We start from the raw sequence: 10058 nt of genomic DNA, 5'->3' as shown, positions 1-10058 counted from the left end.
AGAGGACATGTTTGTAGAGGTTGGGCAGAGAGTGCATCGCAAAAGCGAGATGGGGAACGCGTTCGCGAAGAAGAGAAGAGGCAACTGGGGACCCCATGCATTTGGTCTATGCGTTCGCGGAGGTGCGGTCACATTCACGGTGAGAGGAGTTAGTAAAGGTTCACGTTCACGAGTGGTTGATCGCATTCGCGTAGAAGGTATTTTTGGTCAGAGGAAATTTGTACTTCACGAATGCCAGGGTACTTCCGCGTTCGCGAAGGAGGCGTACCTGGGCAGAATAAAAGATTCAAAAATGAGGGTTTCGAGTTCATATCATAAAATTGATTTGGGAGCTCGGTAGAAGGTGATATTTGGAGGAATTTTCACGTGGGTGTTTGGGGTAAGTGATTCCTATCTAGTTTTGGTTAATTTCCATGATTATGCATTTGATTCTACCATTATATTTGTGATTTGGGGTGGAAAATTGGGGAAAATGAAGAAACATTTTTAGGCTAGATTTTTGAGGTTTTGAATAGGATTTTGTTATCGGATTTGAGTAAATTTGATATGGTTAGACTCGGGGTTGAATGGGCTTTCGGGTTTGGTGATTTTTTTTGCATTCTGAGACGTGGGCTCGGGGGAGGTTTTGAACCAATTTCGAATTTTTGAGTTATAACATAGTAATTTCTTGTGGAATTGATTCCTTTAGCCCGTGTTGATCGTATTGTACTGTTTGTGACAGGATTCGGGTCATTAGAAGACCGATTTGCGAGGCAAAGGCATATTGGAGTAGGGATTTTCTCGGATTGAGGTAAGTAACACCTCTAAACTTTGCTCTGCGGGCTCGAAACCCCAAAATATGTGTTATATGATTGATGTTGAGGTGACGCACATGCCAAGTGACGGGCGTGCGGGCGTGCACCATGGGAATTGTGGCCTGGTTGATTCCGTCGCACTATATAGTGGACTTATCTTGTTGATGTCCATGTTTTCATCATGTGATAAAGTAATTAAGCTGTTAAACATGTTAGAGATCATGTCTAGGCTATATGTCGGTTCTTTTGGGACACATAGTGGTCATTTCTTTCTGTTATCTTACGTATTTCATTGATATTTCGTACTCAGTCTTATTCTTTCATTTCACATCATATCACAGTCTCTATTGTTATTTGTTGATGCATCATATCATTGTATTCGGGCTAGTTTCATTGACATGGTGAGCCCGTGAGAGAGACTGGAGAGATTGATGATTGAGTGAGTCCGAGGGCCTGACTATGAGTCACATTATGGGATAGGGCTGCGCGCCGCAGCAGTTATAATGATTTATGATAGCTCTAGGGCAGAAGGAGCCCCTCCGGAGTCTGCATACATCCCCCAGTGAGCGTGGTTGATTATATGAGGGATGGATCTTCCCTGGACATGGATCTTGTCTGAAGCATTATATACCTGGGGATGGATCTTCCCCACGGGCTGGATTGGTCCTACTTAGTACTGGGTGACTGATGGTCAGTCGATGTATATATTCCAGGATGGATCTTCCCTGGGTCGAGTTGGCCATATACAGTACTGATTGATTGATCAAATGAGAGTGTGAACACATGAGGCTGACAGCATGCGGCATCACATACAATATGTGCATTGGCATGTAGGAGTAGAGAAGTTATATTCTTCTTATCATTCAGATTTGATTTGTTTTACTGTTTTTAGTTTATCTGCTGAACATAAAAGCATGCCTACGTTTATGCACTATTACTTCTATATTGAACTGTGCTGGTTGAGTTCGTCACTACTTTCAGTCCAAAGTTTGGATTTGTTACTTATTGAGTTGGTTGTACTCACGCTACCCCCTGCACCTCGTGTGCAGATCCAGGTGCTTCCGGTCACGGTGGCTGCGGAGTGTGTAGTCAGGATCTCGGGAGACTATCGAGGTAGTTGCATGACGTTCGCAGACCTTGACCATCCTTCATTAACTTTACTTGTATTTTAATTTTTTACTCTTTAGACACTGTATTAGACTATCTTCCATTGTAGATGCTCATGTGCTCAGTGACACCCCAGTTTTGGGAGAGATTGTATTGGGTTGCGTATTTATTTCTATTTTCAAAGGGTTTTCCTTAAATATTAACGTCTTCCGTATTTTTTTCAAAGCTTTTGGTTATGTTGTAATAGTTGAGTAATTGTATTGCCTAGTTCCACGATAGGCACCATTACGACGGTTGGTTTTGGGTCGTGACAGCAGGACTTGCAAGTATATTCTAATTTGAAATACAAATTTGATGGCTAAGAAAGCAATGGTATATTGAATCAAATGCTTGCAAGGTTACGTGCTCTGTATACATAGTAGCCTATAACAACTATTTTTTATACTTATTTTCATCACGTTATCATCTTTAAAAAGGATTACAAAGTGGATAACATTGGTAGATTCATTTAAACTCCAACAGAGTTTGCAAGAAACAAATAACCACCGGTAGTGGCAATATTTCTCAATTCTTATTAGGACTTAAATTTATGGTGCACTTGAACTCTAGCAAAGTACTATCACCAAAAGTGATTATATTTTGTATACCTTAATGTAACTAAATTTTCTCACTACCAGAAGTGGTATATACATATGACGACCGGAAGTGATAATTTAGGCTTTCTATAGATAGAATTGAAGATAAGTTTGAGAATAATTCTCTATATTACATACCTGCCTCAATTTGCTCCTGAAGTAGCAATATCTTAAAGAGGTTCTAAGCTATCATAATTTGATGTGGTTAATGCACGTTTAGATATTTATGTTTCATCCCTGAAGGATGAGAATTTTTTATGAATATTGATCTATTCTTTGAAGTGAATGTGTTAAGATTAATAAAGTTTATAAATATAAACGTGCTCTTGATTGTGAATATTTTACAACTCACCATCAGAAGAGGTAGCAAAATTAAGAGAAAATTCCTCAAAGTCTCATACTTTAAAATTTGCTCCTAAAGCAGTAAACAATTGAAATTTCCTCCTGGAGTAGGGAAATATTATGAAATGGTGTCTTCTTGTGCATAAACAAAATAATTAACTATTCAAAGCTATGTATAAAGCACACTCAAATGATTAGGTTTCATTCTCCGAAGTGAATAAAGAAATACATAACTCACCTCCTGAAGAGGTAGAATAACAAAGGATATAAATATTATTTTGTGGTATGAAGATCATTGTTGCACATACTCGCCGTATGTCGGAACATCTTGAATAATTTGTTAGGTATCATGTAAGGAAAAAGGATACATATCGTAAAGGATATTTTCTACTATAACCACATTGATATATGATGGTTAGTTGTTATTGATTTCTCCGAAGGATATAAAAATTCATGTATATTTTCCTGAAGGATATAATAACTATGTGGTTGGTGCCTTGATACAAAATATTCAGATGTTAGTGGAATTTCACTCTGAAGAATATCTATCATAAAGTTAGTAATAGAAATATTGAAATTCTTAATTTTCGTCATTTATAAATTTAGAATTATCTTTATAATGTTCATTTAGTTATGATTTTCTCTCATGATACCAGAAGTGTCTGAACAATATTGGATAGTACAAAATGTATCAAAAAATCTTAAAGAGCTAAATATTTATCTAGAAGACATATGACACCAGTAGTGTCCGAATAAAATCAAATTATGGATAATAAATGAAGGCTCTCAAATAGCTTATATACAAATATGACATTCATATTATATGATTGTAGTCAAAATATATGTTGTAGTAAACCTGAGGTTTACTAATAAAAATGACTATCATACTGAGACTACAAATGATTAAAAGATTGAAAATCATCACGTTTCCACAATCATAGGGGATAAAATAATATGTATGTGAGAAGTTACCCGCCATATTTTTCAATTTGTACTACATCACGTATCACAGTAAACCAGAAGTTCACTAATGCTAAAGCAATCACAGTAAACTAGAAGTTTTACCAACTAGAAGTTTACTAATGCAAAAGCAGTCACAGTACACCAGAAGTTTTATAGAGGCAAAAGTAGCTACATTAAAATAAAAAATTACTGATATAAAAATAGCCACAGTAAATCAGAAGTTTACAGATGCAAAAGTTTATACCATAATAAACCGAAAGTTTACTTAAAGATAGCACATGCCATGATAAACTTGAAGTTTTTTAGTGCAAATACGTTATCAATCAGTATAACCAATATTTCCATCCATTTAAGTATGATGAGCTAATTGAGAATTATGATAAGCATATATGGAAGAACTAGAAGATTCTTCAAAAATTGTCTTGTGTTGCTTGTTCTCATAATAAATTGATTATACCAACTAAAGTTGGGACTAAGTCCCTTGAATTCTGAAATATATAAAAGGTGAATATGAGCACATTCACCTATCATGTGGACCATTTATAGAATCATATATGAGATGGTTACATGTGTGTTTATTGTCAACCTGTATTTTAGCATTTGAAATTGCTTTTCTCAATTAAGAGCATAATTTTCAGATTATGCAATCAAGACAGTTCCTCTTGATAATGTTGGTTTATTTCCAAGTTTGTTTAGCATTAAATACCTCATATTAATGGCTAAACTATTTCTTAGGGGAACAAAGCTTTTCCTGTTGGTCTAAGATTTTCTAAATTGCATACAACATCACTTGTGTGCATCGGACCAACAAGATATGATAAGTCAACCCCTCACAATTGGTTCCAGATCAAAAATCAATTGTTTTTACTATAAAATAACTTTTAATGTGTTGTATATGATTAATGTCTCTACCACAACGCACAAAGATAGATTTTCCAATGAAGATTTGGGATATATGTTAGTTTTTCTATCAATATGGGGATGAAATATGCAGCTAAAAAATATATTATATGAATCGAATTATAATTAGTATGATCCTCATTCAGAAGATAATTTAAGTCAGCATTTGTTGATCCAAAATAAAATATTATAATGCAGCTGCAAATGCTCCTATTAAAATTAAAGTACTTGAAGGATGGAGTTTATTGTACGCATGAAGCTTAGTAGACCAATCGGTTCCAAAGGTAACAATTCGTGAAAAGAATAGGAGCAAATGATCAAAATGATGATAATAAGGAGGAAATGATCTCTAGAAGAGCCCACAACATAAAATTCATGAAACTCCAAAAGAAGATCAGGTACTTGAAAATAAAGAAAGTGATAAGATCTCAACAAGTTATATCGCTTGTGAACCGATACAAAATTATCGTGGAAGATATATTTAATACAACATAATGCACAATATTGTAAAAGATTGCAAGGATCGGGCTTGTAGTCCAGACACCTGAAGATGTCATGCCCTTTAAATGCATGTCATAACCTATATGATCCCTGAAGGATTTAAAATGCTTGTAGCATATAATTCAAAGTCTTGAGAAATATACTTAATCAAATTACAAAAATCTTTGTACGACTTAAAGCATTTTGGGTGCATGTGGTATAATCACCTCGGTGAATATTTGCTGAAAGAAGGTTACATAAATAATGTTATTTGTCCATGTATTTTTATAAAGAAAATATCATCAGAATTTATTATACTTATTGTTTATGTTGATGACATAAATCTTGTTGGAACTCCAGAAAGAATTTGAGATGAAAGATCTTGGAAAGACAAAACTTTGTCTTAGTCTTCAAATTGAATATTTAGCAGACGAGATCTTTATCCATCAATGTTCCTTTACAGAAAGGGAACTCTTGATATGTGTTTTTTTTATGCTAACAAAGGTAGTGCAGATCTTGTTGGTTATGCAGATGCAGATTATTTATCCGATCCCCATAAAGCTCGATCTCAATCCGGCTACTTATTTACATGTGGATGTATTTTCATATCATGGCAGTCCACAAACCAATCTATTGTTGTTACTTCCTCAATTCATGTTGAGATAATATCTATTCATGAATCAAGTAAGGAATGTGTATGGTTGAGATCGGTGTAATGACTCGGCCGGTCGTTTTGAGATTTGTAGCCTTGTTCCCCCATTTACTGCTCATTTATTGCTTTATAGCTGTTATGTTACTTGTCGGGGTAAGCGATTCGGGTCTGGAGAGATTTTGGAATGAATTGAGACACTTAGTCTCAACGTTAGAAGCTTAAGTTAAAAAGGTTGATCGGATATTGACTAATGAGTAAAAAACTCCAGAATGGAGTTTTATTGGCTCTGTTAGCTAAGTTGGGTGATTTTGGACTTAGGAGCGCGTCCGGATTGTGACTTGGAGGTCCGTAGTTGAATTAGGCTTGAAATGGCAAAAATTGGAAACTTGAAAGTGTGATCGAGAGTGGACTTTGTGGTTACCATGCTTGGATTGGAGTTCCAGGAATTGGAGTAGGTTCGAGGAGTCATTTGTGACCTGTGTGAAAAATTTGGGGTCAATCGGACATGATTTGATAGGTTTCGGTGTCATTGTAGAAGTTGGAATTTCCTTAGTTTCAATGGGCTTGAATTGGGGGTGCGATTCGTATTTTTGATGTTATTTGAGGTGATTTGAGGGCTGGACTAAGTTCATATCGAGTTCTAGGACATGTTGGTATGTTTGATTAAGGTCCCGAGGGCCTCGGGTTGATTTTAGATGGTTAACGGATCGACAATGGGACTTAGTGCATTTCTGAAGCTGGGAGTTCTCTGGTGTGATCGCACCTGCGAAGGGTTGGCCGCAGGTGCGGCTGGAGTGGCGCAAGAGCGCAATTTAGTATGGCCTTGGGTGTATTGCAGGTGCGGAAAGAGTTCTGCAGGTGCAGACACGCACCTGCGCCTGGAGGATCACAGAAACGGAAGAGAGCTTGGGGAGGCTCGTCCGCAGAAGTGGACGATTCGCTTAGATGCGCACCCGCAGAAGCGGGATTTGCGACCATAGAAGCGGTCGGTCGGTATTAGTGACTTCCGCAGATGCGGATGGTTGACCGCAAAAGCGGTGTCGCAGAAGCGAAAAGCCTGTGCAGAACATTTACATTCAAGGGTTCGCGATCTTTCTTCATTTTGAATATTTCAAGCTCTGGATTAGGCAATTATTGAGAGGATTTTCGAGGGGTTTCTTGAGGTAAGTACCTTGTGCTCATTTTTAATCAATAATCTTGTTTCCCAATTGAATTTCCCACCTAGTTTGTGTGTATTTAAGGTGGAATTTGGAAATTTGAGGTTAGGGATTTGGAGAGTTTGATTTGGGGTTTTGGGTGGCGATTTGGTGTCGGATTTTGGTAAATTTGGTATGGTTGGGCTTGTGGTTGGATGGGCTTTCGGTTTTTGTGACTTTTATTGGATTTCAAGATGTGGTCCCGGGGGCCGGCTTTTTAGTCGACTTTTGACTTTTGATTAATAACTTAGTATTTTCTTATGGAATTGATTCCTTTAGCTAGTGTTGGTTGTATCGAACTGCTTGTGGCTAGATTCGAGGCATTTGGATGTCGGTTCACAAGGCAAGGGTGTGTTGGAGTTGGGATTTGCACGGCTTTAGGTAAGTAATAGTTCTAAATTTGGTTCAAGTGGGTATGAAACCCTGTATTATGTGACATGTGATCTATTTTGGGGTGACACACATGATAGGTGACAAGCGTGTGAACGAGCACCATAGGAATGGTGACTTGGTCAATTCCTAGGAACTGTGTATTTGAATAATCTGTTGTTATCCATATCTTCTCCATGTGTTATAGAAATGGAACTGCAAACCATGTTAGAAATCATGTTTGGACTATGTGTTGTAATTGTAGGGGCCCACAAAGGTCGTGTACTTGTTAAATTATCTGCTAAATTGTTATGAGGGTTACTGAGAGCCCAGAGACTGGAGAGGTTGATGACTGAGTGAGGCCGAGGGCCTGATTGTGAGAATATTTATGGGATAGGGCTGCACGTCGCAGCATGTTTTATTGATTTATGCCATGATTGGCTTGTTATAGCGCTTGGGCTAAAGGAACCCCTCCGAAGTCTGTACACACTCCCAGTGAGCGCAGGTACTTACTGAGTGTCGAGTGCCGAGTGTTGAGCGATTGAGAGGAATGAGAGACTATGAGAGATGAGTGACTGTGAGGTTGAAGTGCATGGGAGGACTGAGTGACTGCATATATCACTGTCATGTAATTTCTGAGAGATATTATATCATGTTTCAATTGAACTTGACATGAATTAACTATTTTGGCCTTAATTGTCGAATTTGAAAGCATGCCTATCTTTCTATGTTGTAATTTCTGTAATTGAACTATATCGTGAAGCTCGTCACTACTTTCAGTCTATTATTTTGTCTTGTTACTTACTGAGTTGATTGTACTCATGCTACACCCTCCACCCTCCACAGCTTGATCGTTTGGAGATTCCAAGGTAGCCATAATTTTTAAAGGCTTTAAATCGAATTATTTCCGCATTTGTATAACCAGTAATTATCCTTCAAATTATTTTTATGATGATTTAATCATCTAAACTTATCATTTACACCAAAATGATGTTTTAAATATTTTCAATGCATTTTTTAATCACATTTGCATTTCTAGGGCTAATTGCACATTTTTGCAATAATAGCCCATATTCATGTATAATTACATTATTTATGCGAAAATGACCCTTTATATTTTTATAATGTTAAGTAATTATTTTTAATCATTTTAGTGCATGAATAATATTTTGTTATTTATTAATTACTTTTATAAATTATTTTTTTATTAAATATTGGGTATTTAAAACCTAGCCTAAAATCCTACCTATTTTTGGACCAATTACTGGCCCAAAATCTAATACCCTAGCCCAAATAACCCCCCAGCCCAAATCAACTAACCCAACCCCAAAACCCGGTCGCGACCCATTTTAACCACCCGACCTAATTCCCCTCTAATCGTGGTCGTTGATCTTTGAGATCAACGGCCCACATTAAACCTTCCCTTTTTACCACCCTCATCCTTAACCCTAACCATTTCCCACCATTCGCTGCCCTCATATCCCACCTCCCTTCTCCCTCCTAAGAACCCTAGCCGCCGCCCTCCTAAAATCTCTCCTAATCCCACGCGATATGGGATTCTATGGTAGGGATTCTATGGCTACCCTTTGCCATATACGGCCTCTCTTTGGCACTGGTTCTTCCTTTATACTGCTTGCCTAAAAATGGCAAGCAGATCTCATAAGGATCGAACCAAAATCGGTTCAAATCCTTGACTTCTCCGTTATTCTGTCAACATTCATCATCTTGCTCTTTGTAAGTACGAATATTTGTGTATCTCTTATGGATTCTTACTTACCCTAAAATTAGGGTTTTCAGATCTCTTTTAATCGAACCAAAATAGGTTCGATTCTCTGATTTTAAGTATTATTATGTCCATATTTGTCATATATTCTACTATGGCCTGTTTGTATTATATTTTTGTCAATACTTATCTTAACCTAAAATTAGGATTTTCAGATTTTCTTAAATCGGACCAAAATTAGTTTGACCCTCTGATATTTAGTAGTATTTGGGTTTATATTCATCCTATGTTATTATTTTTGTGTATATTCTGGTAATATTTGTTTTTCTAAAAACTAGGGTTGCTTGACTTCTCCTAAATTGATTCTAAATCAATTTCGCATGTTATTCTTTCCTTTTATTTTGAGGTTGATTGATTGTTTTCCTTGCTTATGTGCTGATTTTTACCACTATATAAACACATTCCCTTTCCCCTTTTGGACAGAAAAAAAAGTCACTAAAAATTGAGGTTTCTACTCTGTATTTGTTTACTATTCTGTTCTGTTTGGCTCTTGGCCGACTGAAAGCCAAGGCCACTGGATTTCTACTTTTCTAACCATCTCTTGGATGTGAGCACTGCCCTAGGTTCTTGAAACCCTTGGGAACTTGATACATTTGAGACTCTGGGTCCTTACTGCTGTTCTTTTCTTGTTTTATTGAACAATCACTGGTTAGTTTCTAAACCCTCGCAATGTTTATTCTCTTATCTTAGCATGTTCTTTGAAACTGCATGACTTAATGTATTCCCTTGGCTCTTTTTATGTGTGATTCTGCCTATAATTGCTAGCCTAATAATGTCTTTGCGCCTAACTTAGTTAATTTAGACAGAATGAAGCATGTTTAGTTTTGTGTTGTTGAT

This window comes from Nicotiana tabacum, chromosome 13 (genome assembly GCF_000715075.1).
Source record: "Nicotiana tabacum cultivar K326 chromosome 13, ASM71507v2, whole genome shotgun sequence".
In the NCBI taxonomy this organism is placed as follows: domain Eukaryota; kingdom Viridiplantae; phylum Streptophyta; class Magnoliopsida; order Solanales; family Solanaceae; genus Nicotiana; species Nicotiana tabacum.
Note: the sequence above shows the minus strand (reverse complement) of the source record.